At 35.6% G+C, this 23482-nt stretch overlaps 1 protein-coding gene across 1 annotated transcript in view; it reads right to left on the bottom strand.

Annotated features, from left to right (window-relative positions):
- Positions 1 to 23482, bottom strand: part of kcnh5a (potassium voltage-gated channel, subfamily H (eag-related), member 5a) — a 118323-nt gene that overhangs the window by 37209 nt on the left and 57632 nt on the right. The gene's annotated exons all lie outside the window — the stretch shown is intronic.

A 23482-nucleotide genomic window follows, 5' to 3' on the forward strand; every position in this document is an offset into this window, starting at 1 on the left:
CATAGTCATATTAGTAATAAGAAGAAGAAGAAGAAGAAGAAGAAGAAGAAGAATTTTAAAAATACTTTAACATTTTTTATAAATTTAGGATAAAATTTAAAACCAAACTGAACCACACATGCAATGCACTTAAAAATATTTATAGCTCAAAGTGGGATAGGTGAACATTTTGAGAGATCCTTTTTTATGTACATATATACTTTCAAACTGATGAGGGAAAAGTGTCTATTCTAATACAGAAACAAGATTTAATCAAACTAATAAAATCTGCAAAATGTCAAAGAACGTTTCAAATATTCCAAAAAATTCTATTCTAAGCCACAGCCAGCTATGTAGCTTTTTAGTCTGCTAATATATATTTGCCAGCAAACATTGGCAATATCCCCTTAATCCTATCCCAACTTACACCCGAGCGTTTCCATGGAAACGCAGACCAAAATAGTTTCTGAAATCTATTGTTATTTTGTTACCAGTATGTTCTGAGCGGGCGGACAGGAAAATGGCTTAGACAGAAAGGATGAACAGCATCGGCAGAGAGGTAAGATTCCAGCAGAAAGCGAGAGGCGACGGGTAATGCACTTTAAATCACATCAGTGATTGACAAGAGCCCAGTCGTTCAGAGAACAGAGCAGGGTCCGTGCACCAATCATCCTCGCATTCACCCTCTTTTGACACGCGTACCAGAGACCAGCGGGAGCTTGATCAACATTAACGCTCTATGCAAACCAAAGCATTAATTAACTGCCCATGCGAGTGAACGCGGGCTGAGTGATGATAATAGCGTCTGCGCTCTGATGCAGCAATTCATTTCTAGCCAAGATACCAGTGACGCAGATCAATTTTGGGCCAATGATTCATTCACGTGTCACTCGTCTGCCTGTTTTTACTAGTGTAATCAATATGAACGAGCGCAATAAAGAGTCATCAACAGAGACATATTTTAAACTTGTCTGCTAGTCTAGAAATGTATGTGCATAAGACAAATATGTGCCAACCCACACGATTACACACACCTGAATGAAAACCGACAGGCCAAAGACAGTGTCATTTATAAACAGCATTTTCAAAGATGTAATTGCATCACATTTACAAATACAATACAATTTTACATAATGGAGATGAGATGTGTTTAGTGAGTAATTAAGCAGGGATTAGTCAGAGCTTATGGGTAACTGATAAGGTTAGTTTTTCAGTGACTGAGTTCAGTGTTAGTATAAAGGTCATGCAAGCACACAAACTACAAGAAGCTGATCTAACTGATTAGACAATCACATTACATTACATAAAAGTTAGGGGAAACAAAAAAAAGAAATAGGGAGACTCTACCATTCAAAAGTTTGGGATCAGTAAGTTTTAAACACACACACACACACACACACACACACACACACACATATATATATATATATATATAGGAAAAAATTACAGAAAAGACATTTATAATTTTATAGATATATATATATTGGGATGTTTCATCAAGGGAGCAAGTTGAGCAAACTGTTGGATAAGAAAACAAACTGTAGTACAAAAATAAAACAATGCCAATACTACAAAATATACCATTAAGAAGTGCATAAATCACAAGTTTTTCTAAAGAAACAATGTCCAACAGTGCAATATGATTGGATATGCAATATGCGATATGATTGGCTATGACTGGTTATGTTTGGCTGTGATTGGTTCATGCAATAAACCCTGCCTCTTGTGTTTTGCACATTCCGTGTTAACATATCAGTCTGAATGAATAATATACTGGTGTCAATGGTAGTGTTTATTTCTTAACAAAATCTGTGATGAAAAATGTTTGTCAACAAAGTCTTTTCCCCCTGACTAAAACGAGATGATGACGAGATGATAATAAGTTCATTAAACGATAACTAAGACTATATCAAGATGCAATATTGTTGACGAAAAAAGACAAGATTAAAATGTAGTTAAAAAAAACAAGAACTTTACCAAAACTTTTTTATTTTGGTTAAAAAAAAAGGGAAGCCAAAACATTTCAGACTGCTGTACAACACATAAATGTGAGCATTTATGTTTGTGTTTGCCAGATATCAAGAGCTCACATCCCCCAGTCAGAGCTTTTCTGTTGAATGGATACATAGAGTACTCTGTCCTGCTTTTTGCAATCTGGCAACCATTCATACGTGCTCTCTCTGCGGAGGCACCATAATCTGAAAACACCGACATGTAGAACTGTATAAGTAAGCTGGAGTTCAGCAATCTCCATTTGAGGTATTCTGCTTAAATGAAAATGTTATTTAGCCAGTTTGTGTAGCCAATGTGTATTGTTTGCGACTGTGGTTGATGATTGTAATGTTACTTACGCAACCTCTGTGCGGCAATAAGTATTTTTTGTGGTTGTTTTAAAAGAAAAACATTAATGCAATTTAGAATTATTTGAATTACAGGTGCATCTCAATAAATTAGAATGTCGTGGAAAAGTTCATTTATTTCAGTAATTCAACTCAAATTGTGAAACTCGTGTATTAAATATATTCAGTGCACACAGACTGAAGTAGTTTAAGTCTTTGGTTCTTTTAATTGTGATTTTGGCTCACATTTAACAAAAACCCACCAATTCACTATCTCAACAAATTAGAATATGGTGACATGCCAATCAGCTAATTAACTCAAAACACCTGCAAAGGTTTCCTGAGCCATCAAAATGGTCTCTCAGTTTGGTTCACTAGGCTACACATTCATGGGGAAGACTGCTGATCTGACAGTTGTCCAGAAGACAATCATTAACACCCTTCACAAGGAGGATAAGCCACAAACATTCATTGCCAAAGAAGTTGGCTGTTCACAGAGTGCTGTATCCAAGCATGTTAACAGAAAGTTGAGTGGAAGGAAAAAGTGTGGAAGAAAAAGATGCACAACCAACCAAGAGAAACGCAGCCTTGAGAGGCTTGTCAAGCAAAATCGATTCAAGAATTTGGGTGAACTTCACAAGGAATGGACTGAGGCTGGGGTCAAGGCATCAAGAGCCACCACACACAGACGTGTCCAGTGTTAAGTTTCCACAGTTTTTTGAAAACCAAAGTCACTGCACCCGTTTACCAAAAAAATTCTAGAGCACTTCATGCTTCCTTCTGCTGTCCAGCTTTTTAAAGATGTTGATTTCATTTTCCAGCAGGATTTGGCACCTGCCCACACTGCCAAAAGCACCAAAAGTTGGTTAAATGACCATGGTGTAGGTGTGCTTGACTGGCCAGCAAACTCACCAGACCTGAACCCCATAGAGAATCTATGGGGTATTGTAAAGAGGAAAATGAGAAACGAGACCAAAAAATGCACTGAAAATGAGCTGAAGGCCACTGTCAAAGAAACCTGGGCATCCATACCACCTCAGCAGTGCCACAGCCGAAATGAGGCAGTAATTAAAGTAAAAGGAGCCCATGCCAAGTATTGAGTACATATACAGTAAATGAACATACTTTCCAGAAGGCCAACAATTCACTAATTTTTATTTTTATTGGACTTATGAAGTACTCTAATTTGTTGAGATAGTGAATTGGTGGGTTTTTGTTAATGTGAGCCAAAATCATCACAATTTAAAGAACCAAAGACTTGCACTACTTCAGTCTGTGTGCACTGAATTTATTTAATACACAAGTTTCACAATTTGAGTTGAATTACTGAAATAAATGAACTTTTCCATGACATTCTAATTTATTACACCATTACACCATTACACCATTTTACAAAATAGCTGACAAAATTAACACTAGTCAATGGGAAGTACACAACTCACATACTTAGATATAACGACTTTGTTATGTCAAAATAAGACTAAAAATTGCCTAAAAACCTGATCTGTGGGAGTTTTTAGTGAGTAATCAGCTTGGTGAAATTTAAGGTAAATCTTTGTGTCTGTGACCAATATTTACCAAGCTTTTATGACTGATCTGAAAAACTCAAAAATGGTTAAAAGTTAACTATTACAAAGAACAGCTGAACATAAGTTCACAAATAAAATAAACTGCTGAAATTGTTACTCCCTTGAGTATATATTTTGGAATAAATGTAAAATGTAAACTTGATGAGATTCATACTTGGCTTTAATAAATAAATTATTGATTACATTGTTCATGTAAAAATATAAAATAGAAATGTCAAAGCCTGAAACATTTTGACCTGCATACAATAAACATGAAAATAACACTTTTGTTTCTAGGAAATCTAACTCTGTTAGTTTTCCAGCCCTAAAACTAAATAAAATACCGAAACAAACTAGACAAATAAACTGAAAAGACAAATTGAAAATAAATGGAAATAAAAACTAAACTATAACAAACCATTTTTCTCTTGCATGAAACAGAAAAGATGATACTTAGCAGATGGTCCAAACTGATCTTTTTCCATACAGCCAAAGCGGATGAGGACCACAGACAGATATGGAAAAGTGTCCATAAGCAAAGATGATATGATTTGGAGTGGAGAGGATGCATGTGAAATTATGATATTACTCCATCTCTTCAGCTTCTAGCACTGCCTCTGTAGTCTTACTTGATCTCCATGAGCATCAAGCCCCATCAGTTCTGCATTACTTCACATTCATGGCCTAATCAAATCTACCAGAGACATGATAGTGGGTGGTCCCCTCATGAGAAGGGAATATTATATCCCTTTGGGTGTTGGATAAATGTTGATTGATGGAGGCAAAAGAATGGTTGCGTGTTAGCCAGACATCATTTCTCATCGTCATTTCTGGCACCATCGTTTTCATAAATGTCTTCTCTTCTCCACTGAAGCAGACATTTTCTCATTAGGTCAGGGTAATAGCCAATTTGATGCCTTTTTATGGGGCGGTAATGGGAATAACAAAGGCCTTGCAGATGCACTTCTGATGATGGTTAATGAAATAAGAAAGTGTGGTACCGGACTGGAAAGGATTTTCGATTGGACTGGATCTCTCATGCGCTGCATACAGGAGGAGGAAATGGTCGCCCTTGCCCTTTGCAATTACAGTAAAATGATTCATGCGCTGTGGAGGAAGCTTTACTGTATTCAGAAAGATGGGGTTTGAACTACTGAGTGCATGTAAAAGGTCCAGCTATAAAATGTTGTCCCGGGCCTGAGCAGCACAGATAACAAAATACTGTTTATTGTATTGTAAGGAAGAGCTTCCCAAACAAAAGTTCACAGCCCCTAGAGGTTGAAGATGGAACTGCAGGATTTTGTGAGATAAGTGACAAAGCCAAAAATTCACATAAAAAAGATAACTTTGTTAAACAAAGTACCTAAAATTAAAATAAAATACATATCTAGTTTAGTGGTCATTATACAAAGATATTTACATTTAAATAGCACTGATGATCATTCAGAAATATTCCAATGTAAACATATCTCAGATTTCAGGGGTACTCCAAATAAATGATAGGGGTCATATGGATTACAAAAAAATCTTGCTTTACTAATTAATACTCTGCACCAAAAGCAAGGACAAAATATAGCTTCATGCAGCAATTAAGGGGCCAAGCACAACAGAGGTAATTTGAAGATTTAAGAAGCTGTATTTAATTATTCAGTAAAGACAAGGGTTCGTCAACCCTGCTCCTGGAGAGCTACCTTTTTGCAAACTTAAGTTCCATCCCTGCTTCAACACACCTGTCCGGTATTTAATAGCCCTGAACACCTTGATTAGCTGGTTCAGGTTTGTTTGTTTAGGGTTGAAGCTGAACTCTGCAGTATGGTAGCTCTTCAGGAGCAGGGTTGGAAACACCTGTTAAAGGCATTTGTAGATACAGCATTTTACTACAAAACTCAAAAAGGCAGATATAGGAAAATTAGTTATCGTTCTATTCTGTATGTCATCAAAATCTAACAAGACCAATCTTATGATTTTTGGCCATTTTATATCATTTGACAAATAGGTGGCACTGTTCTGAAACTACTCATGTGTTCTCAGGTCAAGCTTGTTATAACACAAGTATGGTCAAATCCACTGAAGTGTTGCGGAGGTACAGACTCATGTCCATTTTTGCACAAACTTTGTCCAATTAATGTACTTTACAAAAACAGTTTGATATATCAAAAACTTTTGATAACGTTTTGCCAGAATGGTCTTAATATGACTAGGACAAGTTTGAAAAAGTATTATAGAAATATTATAAAATTAGATATTTTGGAAAAATCAATATTGTGAAAAATCTTGAACTTGAAATAAAAATTTTGGTATGCATTTGACAAAGGTTAATGGTGCTAGAATGTTTGAGTTAGAGACTCAAAATTTGCCATGGTTAATCATGAGACTGTCCTCTATCTGTATGCCAAATTTCATAACTTTCCCACAAGCAGTTCTACAAGATTCATATGATTTAAAAGAAAATGCTAAAGCATTTGAAAAATACAACATAAAAACGGCTGAGGCAGGAAAATTTGTTATTATTTAATTCGGTATGCCACTACTCTTATGACAAAATGTTGAGGTTCAAAAGTTATTAGCAGAAATATGTACCCAAATTTGGCCTATTGATGCCACTAGAGAGTTTGAGATAGAGATTCCAAATTTATTATGGTTAATATTGAGACTGTCCTCCATCTGTGTGCCAAATTTCATAACTTTTCTGCAAACAGTTCTATAAGCTTCATACAAACACGTTAAAGCGTTTGAAAAATACAGCATTTTACTACAAAATTCAAAATGGTCCATGATCAAAATGGCTGACACAGGAAAATCTGGTATCATTTGATTCGTATGATTTTTGGTTAAACTGTTGAGAAATTATAAATAAAAAATATATACATTTTTTTTTTTTTTTACAATTTTACATCCTTTGATTTCGAAATAGTAGATTTTTTGCAGAATTCAATATTACGAAAAATCTATTGGTGGCGCTAGAGATTTGAGATAGAGGCTCCAAATTTATTATGGTTAATATTGAGACTTTCCTTCATCTGTGTGCCAAATTTCATAATTTTCCTGCAAGCAGTTCTATGGGCTGCCATATATATCCAGAGCAGAAGAAGAAGGAGGAAGAATAATAATAAGAAAACTAAGAAAAAAAGTACTGACGCACATTTGGTGATCAAAATTGATAACATACAATAAAAACAAAACAATAAACTTACTTAGTATTTTAGTCTTGTTTTCCAATAAAAACAACTCAGCATTCTTAAAACAAAACACATTTACTTGAGAAGCAAAATGACATAAAATATTAACAGAAGCTTAATAAGTGTATTTTTCTTATTTTGTATAAGCATTAACCTCATTCAGTATTTCTTCATTCAGTATTGTCATTCAAAAGTCTTACTTTAAAGTCCAAATGTCTTACTTTAAAGGAATAGTCCACCCAAAAAATGACTCACCCTCAAGCCATCTACGATCTCACCCTCAGCTCGTCCGCTTATTTCAAACACGCAGGTTTCATTTTACAAGACATTCATTGATGGACTGGAATGGTGTGGATTACTGTGTTTTTATTAGCTGTTTAGACTCTGACGGCACATATTCACTGCAGAGGACCCAATGATAAATTTCACCAAAACTCATTTACATCTTGTATATTTTCAGCAATTTTTTTAGTGTAATATTTTCCTTTAAGGATGTTTCAATGGCCAGCAAGTCAAAAAATTCTGAATAAGAGCATGATTTTAATCACAATTACTGTCCTTTTGACTAACAAGCACAGTAAAGGATCTACACTAGGCAGAGTGATTCCCAAAGGCATCTGGGTCAGAGTAACAGTCTGTTCAGGCAGGTGTTAATAGCAACGGTTTTGATTCATTCCAATCCGTATCTTTGATACACTCAGCTTTGCAAAAACCTCAGCCTCAGAACGATCCCTCAGAGCGCCTTTACTCAGAGCATCAAATGAATGATGCATTGCTGCATTGAAGAGGTGACAATCTCTAGGATGTGACAGCGATATTAAGAGCGATGACAGCACTACAAAGCGAATCCCTTGTAATAGCTCCACTGCTCAATATCCAAGCTCTTATTAAATATTTACAGGGCTGACTCATGCGCTGCTCCACTGAGCTGTGCTGCCCGGTGGCACAAAGTCGTGAGATGCAACCCCGCAGAGTCCACACAAACCCAGCATGTGTAATTGTGTTGAACACATCCCAAAATAATAAGCACAGCAATGTAGGACCATATTAACAAGATTAGGAAGGCGATGACTTAATACATGCAAGTACAGATGATTGTGCAGGGCTGAATCCCAGAGCTCCACGGCGCCTTCATTTTGTTACGTGTGAGAAGTGGGCCTGTGAGCACCGAGATGTATGCAGAGGAACTCAAATGTACTGTGTAGTCAAGCTTGCTATTCAATTCCACCTCTGGCCAAAACTTTCGCACACAGGAAATCATTGTGTTCACAGTGTTTGTGATGTATTGAGAGACTGTAATGTACTGCTGGTAATAAGGCCATCCTATTAGGATATATTACGCAATGTATTATTTAGTACTAGGACAAATAAAAGTGCTTTTTGTATATATTACAAGCATCCACCATGACACAAATAATGTGACTTTAAAGGGATAATTTACCAAAAAAATTAAAATTCTGTCATTAATAACTCACCCTCGTGCAAAACCGTAAAACCTTTTTTCGTCTTCAGAACACAAATTAAGATATTTTTGTTTTCTTTGCACATAAAAAGTATTCTCATAGCCTCATAACATTACAGTTGAACCACTGATGTCACATGGACTATTTTAACGATAGACTATTTTACTACCTTTCTGGGCCTTGAATTTGTCAGTTGTATAGCTGTCGATTCAGGGTCAGTTTTCATCAAAAATATCTTCATTTGTGTTCCAAAGATGAACAGAGGTCTTACGGCTTTGGAACAACATGAGGATGAGTAATTTAAAACAGAATGTACATTTTTGGCTCAACTATCCCTTTAAGTGTTTTGCATGTGAAATATTATGAATTATGTATGCCACTTAAACATCTTATATATATATATATATATATAGTGTAGGCAAAAGAACATGTTTTAGTGTTCATATTTTACAGTTGTGGCATTTAGTGCTTTTCTATTGAAGTGCTGAACAGGAACAAGGTATGATGTCCTTCATCAGCATAGTCTGTTTCAGAGTCTATCCGTGCTTCTTTGAAGTGTATATGAAGACTGTGGGAACCTCACCTCTATCACAGCTTGATAAGGTAGAACTGTACCCCAAAGAGCAGATGCTGAAAGCCAGGTGTTTGCACAGTCACCATACTGACATTAAATTCAGATCTGCACAAGAACTTACTATAACTTCCTTATGGAGAACAAACTTTATTACCACTAAAATAACTGGTTTAACCATTCTAGTTTCTTCCTTGGGAATCCACAGCACCATCATTCTGAGTATTAAAGAAATAGTTGCCCCAAAATGAAAATTTGCTCACTTTCTTCATCTTAAGAGATCACAATGGATCCTTTGCAGTGAATGGGTGCCGTCAGAATGAGAGTTCAAACAGCTGATAAAAACAGCACTATAATCCACAAGTAATCCACACGACTCTAGTCTGTCAAGTTTGATCAGCTACTTTGATTTTGACAGCACCCATTCATTGCAGATGAGGAAAAAACTTAGATGGCCTAAGGATGAGCAAATTTTCCTTCAATACAACATCTTCAACAAACAGTAGTTGAGCTAAGGAGAAAACATTTTCACTCTCTATCAGGAATAATGATTAACACTAATTTGTTGACAGTTAGGTTAACCTTAACAGATTTAGATTAAAGGTCAAATTTAACAGGTAGTCTTTCAACAGCTTTTTGTTCCAGTGTAATGGATCGAAAGTATAACAAAAGCAGGGACAGTCCCTCTGGGGCAACCTGGGGTTAAGCACTTTGCTCAAGGGTACAGTGGTAATAGAGCCATGTGCTGCACTTTAGCCAGTAATGAGCATGTAATTTTGACCAAGGGAGACCAATTAAATCCACAATTTGAGGAAAACCTTCTTCCGGTGTCTTTGAGATTTATTCCTCAGTGTTACTGTCTATGAAAGGGGCTCTGTCAGAAATGTAGAGCAGTGACTATGGTTGACATGCTATTCATTCACACAGCTACAGTGGTATACATTTATGTTGACTTGGCAAGGGGAAAACGTCCAGTATACTGTACGTTCAGATATATAGAGCTGAAGGGCATGTTCATATTTTTTAGCACAAGTGAATGTGTTTTCGCTGTTTGCTGACACATCACTCCCTAAAGCAAAGCACATCTGCTAAATTCGCCCACATTCTCTCAGGGAAAAAAAACCCAACACACATTGTTTGCAGGGGAAAGTTGATGTGTGAAAGGTGGACCATGTCCTCACCTCACTCTTACCTGTTAGAACATCCTTTCAACTTTGATCTATCTATCTATCTATCTATCTATCTATCTATCTATCTATCTATCTATCTATCTATCTATCTATCTGCCTCCTTACCAGGACGTTTTCTTCAAGGAGGCAAGTGAGGCAGTATCTCAAAAAAATGAGAAAAAAATTCATAGTATAAAAATGAAACAAAGTCAATATTACAAAATATAACATTAAAAAGTGTACAAATCACTTGTTTTTCTAAAAAAAAAAAAAAAAAACATTGTCCAACAGCGACACCAGCAGGTAAACTTAGAGCCGGAGTCCGTGTCTCTCTCGCCTCCCCTGAGCCCATTGAGTTTTAACAGACCCCCTAAAGCATGTGGTGAGTTTGGTGGGGGGTAACTGAGAATGAATGAGGTGAAAGTCACATGAGGGGAGTCAATGCCTCTGTCAAGATATGTTTGGCCGTGATTGGTTCATGCGATAAATCCCGCCTCTTGTGTTTGCATTCCGCATTTGCAAATCAGTCTAATAGAACAATATGATGGCTTTTTAAAGGACGACTAATTAAAAAAGTACATAAACAACTCATACACTTAGATATAGCCACTTGTTACATCAAAATAAGACTTAAAATGCCTTAAAAAAAATAATAATCAGCTTGGTGAAATTTAAAGTAAATCTGTGTCTGTGACCAATATTTACCAAGCTTTGATGACTGATGATCCGCAAAAAACTAAAAAATAGTTAAAAGTTAACTATTAAAAAGAATAGCTGAACATAAGTTCACAAACAAAATATACTGTTTAAATTGTTGTTGCGTTGAGTTATTATTATGGAGTAAATATAAAATGCTTAAACACTAACTTGATGAGATTCTGGTTTGGCTTTAATAAGTAGAATACTGATTACATTGTTAATGTAAAAATATAAAATATAATTTTTTTTGTAATAGTGTAAGTAACGTTTAGCCAAGAAAGTGTGACTGGGACATGAATTTACATCGAAAAAAACTTTGAGGACTTTGCCTCCTCATTTCACTTCCTACAGTTTGTGTCTGTCTTGTCTATCTATCTGCAGTATTTATCTACTTACCTAGCTACCTACTTGTTTATTTATCTGTAGTATCCAACCTGGCCTCACGACAAAAACATACCCGTGGGAATATTATTGGAAGATGCAAAATACATGCCAGCATGCACATATCACTGCCATTTCCAACACTGAGTGACGCTAAAAGAGTGTTTGTTTTTTCCCCCGGAACAGGTGAACGTACATATTGTATGTTTTATGTGACGTTGTTTTTGTATGTGTCACTGCAGTTCTGACTTGAAATGTCCATTGAGTGATGCTCTAATGACGCTTTACCATCTGCACTTCACTGTAAAAAACAATTTGTTGAGTCAACTTAAAATAATTTGTAACCTGGCTGCCTTAAAATTTTAAGTTCAGTCAACTCAAAAAAGTTTATTCAACTTGAAATGTTAAATTACACTAAGTGACAACTTAGATATTTGAGTTGAAATAACTTCAAATTTTAAGGCAGCTGGGTTACTTACCCATCTGTTAAGTTTAGCAAACACAAATATCTAAGTTCTTACTTAGTACAACTTAACATTTCAAGTTGAATAAACTTATTTTAGTTGACCGAACTTCAAATTTTAAGGCAGCAGGGTAACAAATTATTTTAAGCTGACTCAACAAATTGTATTTTTTATTTTTTACAGTGTACACCTAAACCTACCTGACAATAAGAACAAAAGCAAATGTGATGTAACGCAATCGCAAGCATGCTGTTTTAGCTCATTTTTCTTCTCTCATCTTTCAGCTCTTTCATTGTGAGTCATGTTTTTCACAGGATTTGTATCCAAGGATTCTGCACCCTAAGTCCAATTCCATGCCAGCTGAACTACCGAGCAAGCAGTTTTATGTACTCATTGATATGTATTTTGCATCTTGCAAAAAAGTTCCTACAGGTATGTTTTCATCATGAGATTAGGTAGCATCTATCTCTTCCGCAAGTGCAGAACAATGTGCACTCTGAAATATCTCTATAAATCTATGCATACAAATCTCAGAAAAAAGAAAAAGATTTGATTGATTTATTATTATTCAATAGCACTGTTGGAGTCTTAAAAGTACATCAAGTCAAACATTAAATTTATTTATAGCTGTGCCTAGCACGATACATACTTTATAAATAAAGCCAAATGAAAGAAAGAACTATGAAAGGAGCCTTCCGACATTACCAATGCAACTGAGTGAGCTCCTTTGATCACTGTCTGTGCCATCAGCAAAAGTAAATACAAACAGTTGTTACTGCTTCAATGTGAGTAATAACTGCCATACATACCATTCAAACCACGGCGTAAGTGTCTGTAAAACCCCACTAGACACAGAGGGAAAATGAAAGAAGAAATACCGAGGGGAGAATGAGAAGAGATCAAACTCTCCCACTTAATGAAGATGTTCAAACACACTCTTCAAAAATTATATTAAAACATGCTCTCTTTCAAGAAAAGATGCATGTGATTAGATACTTTCCATCATTTCTCTCTTTTCCACTTCTGTACATAAATCAACATTGGGAAACTGTTTGACATTACGTGAAACCCTGACTGACTGACTGAAACGTGCTGCACTCCTCTCCCTACATGTACAGACGCAAGACTGCTGATATCTTGTGATGGGTGAAGATATCTGAATAACGTGACTCATTGCTAATGAGGATTATATTAGCATTCTTTCAGATTGATGAATCATCACCCAGAGATCTCCCTGAGCATGATTTATTCAAGAGGAGATAGGAGTTGTTCCTCACAATTCTGCAGTAATGATCAGTATGAGGAGGACAGAAAGAAGGTCTGTATAGAAAGCAGAGGTTAACGGAGATTTGCTAGAATTGCTAGAAAAGGGACAAAGCAAACCAAGACCGCACAATTTCTCCGTATTACATAACAGTCACGTGCTAAGCTTGTTTAATGCACGGTCACAGTCAGGTCATGATATAGGCTTGTCACTTTCATTTCCATATTTCTGTGTAAATAAATGCCATATACACTTTATTTACTTTATAGGTGAAGAACACATTGGATTATGCAAATCACGTAATAAAAAGAGAAAGACTGAATGACAGGATCATTTATAAATCTTCCGCAATAAAGAAGTGGAGGATGGCGCTCCAGTACTGTACATACAGTATTGTTCCTTTTTGTTTACTAAGGGGCCATTCACACAGAACGTGTTTTTTCATTATAATGCACTACTTTTCCATTGTTTTTCTATGTACACACGCGCTTGACGGACCTGCATGACCATTGCGCTCGTGTCTTTTCTAGCGGCTCGAACATGAGCATCAAGTAAAAAGAATTTCAACTTTTACATGCAGTGCCGCTCATCAATGTCTGTTCCAAAGCAGTGGACCAATCAGAAGAACTTGGAGGCGGGGCAAGAGTTGTGAGCTTCTGTTTACAGTAGCAAGTTGGCATGAGAACTCTTTTATTTGACGGCAACATGGCGGAGGTGGCGCTCATAGTGGCTGTGTCCGGATACCCTGAATTATATAACATTTCTTCAAGCAATTATCACAACTTGTTCCTTAAAAAACTGTATCTATCAGTTCTGCTGTTTGACTATTTCTATTATTTTTGTTATTGTTGTTATTGTATCATGTCTCAAAAGCACGTCTCAACCCAGTCTCAACTCAAGTCCACTTCCAGAAAAACAATTTACAAATAATTTACTTACCCCCTTGTCATCCAAGATGTTCATGTCTTTCTGTCTTCAGTCCTGAAGAAATTATGGTTTTTGAGGAAAATATTTCAGTATTTTTCTTCATATAATGGACTCATATGGTGCCCCGAGTTTGAACTTCTAAAATGTAGTTTAAATGCAGCTTCAAAGGGCTCTAAACGTACTACTGAATCATGTCGAAAGGTCACATGGAACTACAGACCCAATGTTTACAAAGTGAACGTGCAAAGACTAAGAATGTGCAAGTAAGTTTGTAAACGCTGTTTACAAACAAAAAGGTACAACAATGTGGTCCTCTCAAGTTGTAGGATAAAATAAGATGGAGTTTTTCGCTATACTCAGGACAGATGATGAACTTAAATGTGATTCGTAGTAGTGATGGGAAGTTCAAATAGTTTCACTGACTCGGACCTTTGAGTCTCTTTCAGCAAAATGAACAAATCTTTTTTCAAATCATTTTGTTCATTTTCGCAAAATATAATTAAAATGTTACATGTTACTTCCCTAACACATCTACTGCTTACACAAACATTGATCACACTATAAACAAGACAAGACTATAATGCTATAAGAAACAGAAAAGTTTAATTAATTGTTTACCTGGGTCTTTAGTCTATAATTAGCTCACCTCATTTTTTATCTGACAAGTTTTCGGGTTTGAGTCGTTCGTTCATCATGTGACAGCCCCATAAGATGAACGAACAACTCGAAAAACCTGAAGACTCGAAACAGGTGAACTAATTCCAGTATAGAACCTGATAGGATGTTGCGCATGCGCGACTGAACGAATCACTCCCCCGAGACGACTCGTTCTGCCCGAATCACATTGAAGGTTCGTTCAAAACGAAAGACCCATTACTAATTCGTAGCACCGTGGACGAGCATCCCAGAGCCTGTGCTACACAAGCTTTTGTGCTTAAAAAGTATGCACATTTTTATTTTTTTTTAAAAAATGGCAGATCGTTTTGCTAGATAAGACCCTTCTTCTTCAGCTGGGATCATTTAGAGCCCTTTCAGCTGCATTTAAACTGCATTTTGAAAGTTCAAAATCAGGGCACCAGTGAAGTCTATTATATGGAGAAAAATCCTGAAATGTTTTCCTCAAAAAACGTAATTTCTTTACGACTGAAGACAGAAAGACATAAACATCTTGGATGACAAGGGGGTGAGTAAATTATTTGAAATTGTTGTTCTGGAAATGGAGTTCTCCTTTAAGACACGTTCTGTGTGAATGGCCCCTAACAAGTGTTGGGTTAGCAAAAGATTGTAAATTGTTAATTATCAAGATTGCTTCAAAATATAGGGGAAAGAATATCTGTGTATGCTAGCATAATTACCAGCAAAAACAATACGGTAATAAAACCTACCATGCTGCAATCTTTCATTGGTTTGACCAATATTGATTTGCTATATATATCAGCATGGATGAAAAATTCCCTCATGGACAACACCACCACCTAATTAAGTTGCACTACGGGTAGTTAGTAAATAAAATCCATGTTTTTGTCCTGAAATAAGACCATAAATTGATGCAAGTGTTTAGTGAATTAATCCAACAGTCTTTCTGATACATTTTTCATGTCATTTTTCAGCTCTTATAAGCGCGATGACCCAAATGAGTCAGTAATTGTAAGTTAATGTAATGCTCTTGTGCTTGGAGGAATAAAGTCGGCTCAGTTCCAGCATCAGCCCAACAGGGATAGATGCCTTAACACACGCGGTCAGGTTCAGCAATTACTACAGAGCCCGAAGGCAGACACCATTTCTGTCCATCACTCTGTTTCTCTCTCCCTGTGTTGTATTTCTCTCCCATATCATTTTATATCTCCCCTCTGCTCTTCAAATACCGCTATAGAGCAGGACAAACATATTTTGTTCTTAAATAATATTAGTGACAGATGTAATAAGTAACACAAACAATGTCAAGTGCATTATGATGAAGTCATACTGTGGTCATTAACCTGAATCTTCACGACACCAAGTTCTTGGCACCTGACTATGACATTAGAGTCAAAAAAGCAGAGAGTGTTTGACAGCACATTCCTGCACAGCTGTCATACAGCATGCAGCCTGTGACTCCTGTGTGCTGTCATCCTGCTGGAGATGTCCGGGGTTTGCTCATGAGCGAGCACTACATTCACAGTCAATCTGTACAGTGTCACTTAAGCTGACGTTCCACAGCAGGGTCAGAAATTAATCAGGACTCCTGAAGAAATGCCACACTCCAAAGTGACCCAAATGGCACACATATACTGTATGTACTAGCATCTGAAATTAACATTGTGGAGTTGATTCCAAGTGGCATTTTTTTCTTACTAGTGTATGTATACATACATGTCAGGGGTGTTTCCTCAGAGGAATGAACAACATAATAGCGTTAATGGGAAGAACGGTTTAAAAAGTATGTAAACAACTCACACATTTAGATATAACAAAATAAGACTTGAAATGGCCTAAAAACATGATCTGTGGGAGTTTTTAGTGAGTAATCAGCTTGGCAAAATTTAAAGTAAATCTCTGTGTCTGTGACCAATATTTACAGAACTTTGATGACTGATGATCCGAAAAATTCAAAAATAGCTAAACGTTAACTATTAAAAAGAATAGCTGACCATAAGTTCACAAAATATACAGCTGAGGTAAAAAGTTTACATACACCTTGCAGAATCTGCAAAATGTTAATTATTTTACCAAAATGAGAGGCATCGTACAAAATGCATGTTATTTTTTATTTAGTACTGACCTGAATAAGATATTTCACATAAAAGACATTTCCATATAGTCCACAAGAGAAAATAATAGTTGAATTTATAAAAATGAGCCTGTTCAAAAGTTTACATACACTTGATTCTTAATACTGTGTTGTTCCCTGAATGATCCATAGCTGTGTTTTTTATTTTTTTTAATGAGAGTTGTTTATTAGTATGATTTTGAGATCCATGTTTTCACACTAAGGACAACTGAGAGACTCATGCGCAGTGTTGGGAAAAGTTACTTTTAAAAGTAATGTATTACAATATTGCATTACTCCCTAAAAAAGTAACTAATTACGTTACTTTTTATGAAAAGAAATGCGTTATGTTACTTCTGTGTTACTTTTTAAATCTGGGCAGGACTTGCTTGTTTGTTTTTAATATAAAAAAGTTCTGTTTTTATTTTTTAATGTAAAAGCCCATTCACACCAAAAGCCTCAGGCTGATGGAAAAGTAAATTCTCGTCTGTACAGTAGAATGTAGAAAAAGAAAGTTCAACACTCTTCAGCAATACAAAAAAGAACAAATGATAGTTTTTAAGTAATTGAAGACGCAAAAGCCTCTAAATTCATCTGACGTATTTCTTTAAAATTAGCATTTCTTTCTGGCTACTTTGTATAGGTTTCTATGTAAGTATGGTACTTCTGATTGGGCTGAGGCTGGAATTTAGTGAGTTTGAAGTAAAAGTATTTGATGGACATATAATATGAGCATTCACTCAGTATCATTATCTCATTTTGGACTGAGATGGCTTTTAGGGGGTTTTGCATCTGAACTCTTCAATGTTTGCTTATTAGTATTATTAGCTGAATTGGAAGAATCGAAGGTCAGCAGCAAAGACACTGGTTAATAAAATGAGATTAAACGCATAAAGGATATTTGTATTGTTGCATTTCACTGTTTTTATTCATTTTGAGAAATACTGAATCTGTTTTTTGTGAGATGAATTAATGCATGTTCACATTTATTCTAGAACTACAGTAACATCTTACTCTCGATTTCTCTCAACATGGGGACAGAAGAGCTTTCAATCAATAAATGGGAAAAAAATACCTAGCGTTTCTATTTGAAAAAGTAACTCTGATATTTTCTTGTAAATTAAAAAAGTGCGTTACTTTACTAGATACTTGAAAAAAGTAATCGGATTACGTAACTCGCACTACTTATTACGTATTACCCCTAGTGCTGCTCATATGCAACTATTACGGAAGAAAACACAATGCATTAAGACAAACTTTTTGAATTTGAAGATCAGGGTAAATTTAACTTATTTTGTCTTCTGGGAAACATGTAAGTATCTTCAGTAGCTTCTGAAGGGCAGTACTAAATTACATAAATATGATATTTAGACCAAAAAAAAAAAAAAAAGTACACATCTTCACTCTGTGCAAAAGTTTACACCCCCGGCTCATCGTTTTTCCTTCTGGAGCATCAATGAGTGTTTGAATCTTCTGTAATAGTTGCACATGAGTCCCTCAGTTGTCCTCAGTGTAAAAAGATGGATCTCAAAATCATACAGTCATTGTTGGAAAGGGTTTAAATACACAAAAAAGCTGAAAAACCAAAGAATTTGTGGGACCTGAAGGACTTTTCGGAAGAACAGCAGACAGTTTAACTGTTCAGGAAAAAAATTAAACAAAAACACCTGTGGATCATTCAGGTAACAACACAGTATTAGGAAACAAGTGTATTAGGTGTATTAGGAAATGTAAACTTTTGAACAGGGTAATTTTTTTTATAAATTTACCTATTATTTTCTCTTGTGGGCTATATGTAAACATCTTTTATGTGAAATATCTTATTCAGCTCAGTACTAAACAAAAAGTAACATGCATTTTGTATGATCCCTCTTATTTTGGTAAAATAATTCACATTTTGCAGATTCTGCAAGGTGTATGTAAACTTTTGACCTCAACTGCACTGTTTAAATTGTTACTGCCTTAAGTTATTATTTTGAAATAATGTAAAATGCTAAAAAACTCTAACTTCATGAGATTAATAGCTTGGCTTTAATAAATAGAATATTAATTACATTGTTAATGTTAATATAAAATAGAATTTGTTTTCACCCATTTATGTCCTTATACATATTTTAGTCAATTCTGTTTTAAGAAAAGAATACTGATTTAAAAATGTATTACATATAGTCAGAAAAAATGCCACTTAAAAACATGAAGTTAATTTTGGTAACTCATCATTTATGCATTTATTAGAGCGCTCTCTCTTTTTCTCAGCAGTGAGGTCAGTGATCTCTCTCTGCTTACAACAACAGAGGGATTTACAACATGTTGTCTGTCTTCCCGAAATGAACCCTCCTTCTCCTACTGCATTAAGTAACCTCCTCCGCTCTCTGCATCGCTACAATCAATACAGCACCTCAGAGAGGCACTCAGTCCCCTAAAGCTGAAGATGCACCACAACAGTGTCTATCACTCACAATTTCTACATCTGTCTCCCAATAGTGCCTGCTGGTTTGTACTCATTTGGTGCAAACATTTTCCAAGTCCATTAGGCAGTAAACACAAGAAAACCTCTTGACACCTACACCCTCAACAGCTCACAATATTATCTGACCTAACCCAGGGAATTACGAGTCCAATAAAGGGGACCAATTACGGGACCAATAAAGGCAACTGGCAAACCACCAAGAACACAAAAAAAATTATGTCTCAGAGAATTTATCTCAAATTAATTAAATTATACATGCAATATGCTGTTCTTAAATTAGACATAATCTGACAAGAAATTCAGCTATTTATACTGTTTCAGTACAATATTGATTGTAGGATCAATAAACCTGTCATTTAAATGGACTGGGAGATCAATAAACCCTCTGGACCTTAAACTCCTGACATTCTACCTCCTACTTAAAATGCTCCACATAATGATGCATTGCATAATACATGTCAGCCACTGTCCCTTTTTGCTGTAAGACATTATGGGCGATCTAGTTTCTCTTTCCCAAGACTGCAGAAAGAGGAAAAGATTTGATTTACATTTGAATAGGTGCAAACCCAAAATGTCTTGGCAGAGAAAACAACAGATGATTGTCAGAAGTGCGCATACAGGAGAGAAGGCTCATTAGAGTAATTATACATCAAGATACAAAATCTTTTTTCCCTTTTGGGTTCGATTGTCCTTCAAACAGAAGAATGAGCTTTTTGCTAGGTGCACTGTACAATGTGTACAACTTGTCAGTTTTGCACAATTAATTATATAGTACATTTTAAAAAATGTTATCTTGTAACCTGTACTAAATTCCATAATAAGTAATGGAATGCTGGTCTATAATGTAATTAATTGACAGCACTACTATTATCAGACAAGCTTGGTTTAATGGGAAATACCAAAGAAGCGATGGTAAAGACAGCATCTGAACAGCCACAGTCAGTAATTAGTCAGAGACGGCAGATCAATAACTACCACAAATGCAGGAATGCATCACTGTATTGCACTGAACGAATGAGCTAACATATCACCTTTATTTGTGAATACTGCTGCTTATTGACATATGAAGCATGAAGAAAAGACATCCAACACAACTGTGCAACTGGTAAGTGGAAATGACTTTCCCAGCAGGGTGTTTCAGACATCTTGTCATATGCAACACACTGAAACTGTCTAACAACATTGCCGTCATAAACTGATGTAAGTCTCCTTGAAATTATACCTGTTAAAATAGTGATCTTTCAAATCTAACTGCAATCTTACTGTTTTTATTATTTATAAATGCCCCTGAGAAAAAGAAGTACAATTTAGCAATACTAATAGCAATACTAATTTGAGATTTGATCAGGTCATATATATATAAAATAGCTAGAATCATAAAAGAAAATTTTCCCAAAGGACAAAGCAAACCAAGACTAATACTATAATATACCTTAAAATAATACACTTAAAAGCAAACTCAATGTCATATTTGCAGACACTTAATAGCTTGTTAAATAATGTTTAATGAAAATGTATTATAGTTTAAATTCATTTTAAATGCAATTAGTTGAACTTTAGAGTGCTTTCTAACACACTTCAGTATACTTAAGTACATCTTTATATGCAATTTGATAATTATTTCTATTGCCTTTGAAAAATTTACTGCTACTGCTTCTGAAAAATGCTTTTGACCACAGTGTCGGACTCTGGAGTCCTAAAACACACTTGTAGCCAGTCAGCAGTACATATTAGCAGATCGACTATAGAGACATGTGAGATAAAAACAGAGAAAAAATATCGGAGGAACAAAACATTAAAAAGAAGGGTTACGATCAGGCAATAGGACCTGTGTAAATATTGGAGACGTTTTCCAGTGGTGGAGAGAACTTAAAGAGCGGGAAGCCTGGAACCGGATGCCGAGGTTGTGTTTTTCTTCTTTTTGATACACTCTTAAAAAGGTGCTTTAAAAGGTTCTTTACAGCGATGCCATAGAGGAACCATTTTTGGTTCCACAAAGAACCATTCTGTTCTGTTCTGTTCAAAGGTTCTTTAAAGAGCTCTTTCTTACCATTTTTACAATCTGAAGAACCTTCTTTCACCACTAAGAACCTTTTGCGAAAAAGAAAGGTTCTTCAGATGTTAAAGGTTCTTGAACCATTTATATAAAAAAGGTTCTTCTATGGCATCATGACCTTTATTTTTAAGAGTGTAGCTGAGTAATGTTGATTTTGCATTTTTTCACTAAATGTATCCGTGTTGGCTTTATTTGTTTCCGTGATCGTTGTTATGCCAGTGTTGTGTACGTATATGCGGGGCAGAGATATCAAAATAGGGACGAGGTCCTGTTGGGCTATGGGCGTGTTTGGTTTGGTGCTTTCAAATATCAACATTGTTTGGCAAATATTACTTAGTGCACCTTTAATGTCACTTCTATTGAATTTGCATGTCATGTATTAAAAACTATTTATATAAGCCTGTTTCCACCACGGAAAAAAAAAATGTGAAAAATAAAGTCAGATTTTCTTAATTCTGACTTTATTTCTCTCAAATGTTTCTTTATTTCTCGCAATCCTGACTTTTTTCTCAAAATTCTGATTTTTTGAAAAATTCTGAAAAGTCAGAATTGCGTGATAAACTCGCAGTTGTAATTTATTAAGTCTGAATTGTAAGATATAAACACAACTGCAAGAAATAGTCAGATTTTTGAGATTCTGATTTTTTCCCATATATACAAGTATGTATCCCACAATTCTGACTTTTTTTCTCGCAATTGCAAATTTATATGTCACAATTCTGACTTTATTTCTCGAAATTGAGAGTTATAGAGTAAAATTTTTAGGGGGGAAAAAGAGATATAAACTTCTAATTCTGACTTTATAACTCGCAACTGTTTATATCTCACAATTCTGAGGACAAAAGTTAGCATTGTGAGTTTGTATGATGCAATTGGGAGAAAAAAAGTCAGAACTGTGAGATTAAAAAGTCATAATAACCTTTTTTTATTTTTTATTCAGTGGCGGAAATGGGCTTCCATAGTAATTACACAGTTGTAATGACAAAATTGCAATTTAGCAATTTTAAAATATATTAACTTACAATATATTAATGTTGAATAACATTATTATAATATTGAATAACAAACCACAGTTAAAATTATAATCAAGTACTTTACATGTGCTTTTAGTATGTAAGTCAACGTCAAAATAAGTGCTTTTTTAAAGCATGACAAACAATTATTAAAACATTTACTGAAAAAAAAATTGAATTTGACTTTATTACAAAAAAGCCTTTTAAAAGAGAACATAACTGTTAACAAAACATGAAATTGTCAAAACAACTACAATTAAGTGCACTTTTTTCACAAGTATTCTCATCATCTCTTTACGAAAAATCATTCTGAGATCACAAGAAATTGCAAAGATACTGAAGCTTAATGTGTACATGAGCAAGACAACAGGAAATGTAACACTAACCATTTTCTTATATGCATGCTCATATTTGCTGTGGGGTTGTTAACAGATGCTCCTGTTGTTTGTTTGACATTCTGAGAATGCACAGACACTCGCTGACTATAATGCCACTTTACAAGATGTGATTCCATTAGACATAGATCTGTTTCCTCTGATAATGCCTGCATCACTGAAGGCAAACGTCTCCCCTGTGCTGACTGTAACAGTCCCCTACAACGGTTGATGCTCAAAGATAGCTCGAAATGAGCCACGGAGGGTCATTATGGATACTGCCAAGCTCTATGAGATGGAGAAACTATCATATCGGTGTACCAGGAACACATAAACCTTTGGAAAGCCCCTGGGTGAGACCATTACTGCTGACTGAACTGTACAGCAGCAGCGCTGGGGTCACAGCCAAAGAATGGATGAGGTTTATTGGTAGATTCAGGCCCTATGAGACAGTGGTCACATGACAGCGTGGCCCCGATGAGTCTTGATGCACAGAGCATCAGTTTCCTTACTCAGCACACACCATAAGTCTTAACCTAGACAGTATTAAAATGTTATCCTGCTCAGATTCTTCTGATCTACAGCCTCGCATCTGTCTTACACCCTACTCAAGAGAACAAATGTGAGTGAGCTAAAGAGAGGGAGATGTGGACAATGTGGGCAATTTGTTATGTAATGTATGTATGTTTTATTGATCAGTTCACACAGGCTTTATAGGAATAGCTCTCCCAAAAAAAAAATGAACATCCTGTAATTTTCTTACCCTCATGTGGTTCTAAACCCATTTGATGTTTTTTTAGGAACATGAAAGGGTAAT

This window comes from Labeo rohita, chromosome 20 (assembly GCF_022985175.1).
Source record: "Labeo rohita strain BAU-BD-2019 chromosome 20, IGBB_LRoh.1.0, whole genome shotgun sequence".
Classification (NCBI taxonomy): Eukaryota; Metazoa; Chordata; class Actinopteri; order Cypriniformes; family Cyprinidae; genus Labeo; species Labeo rohita.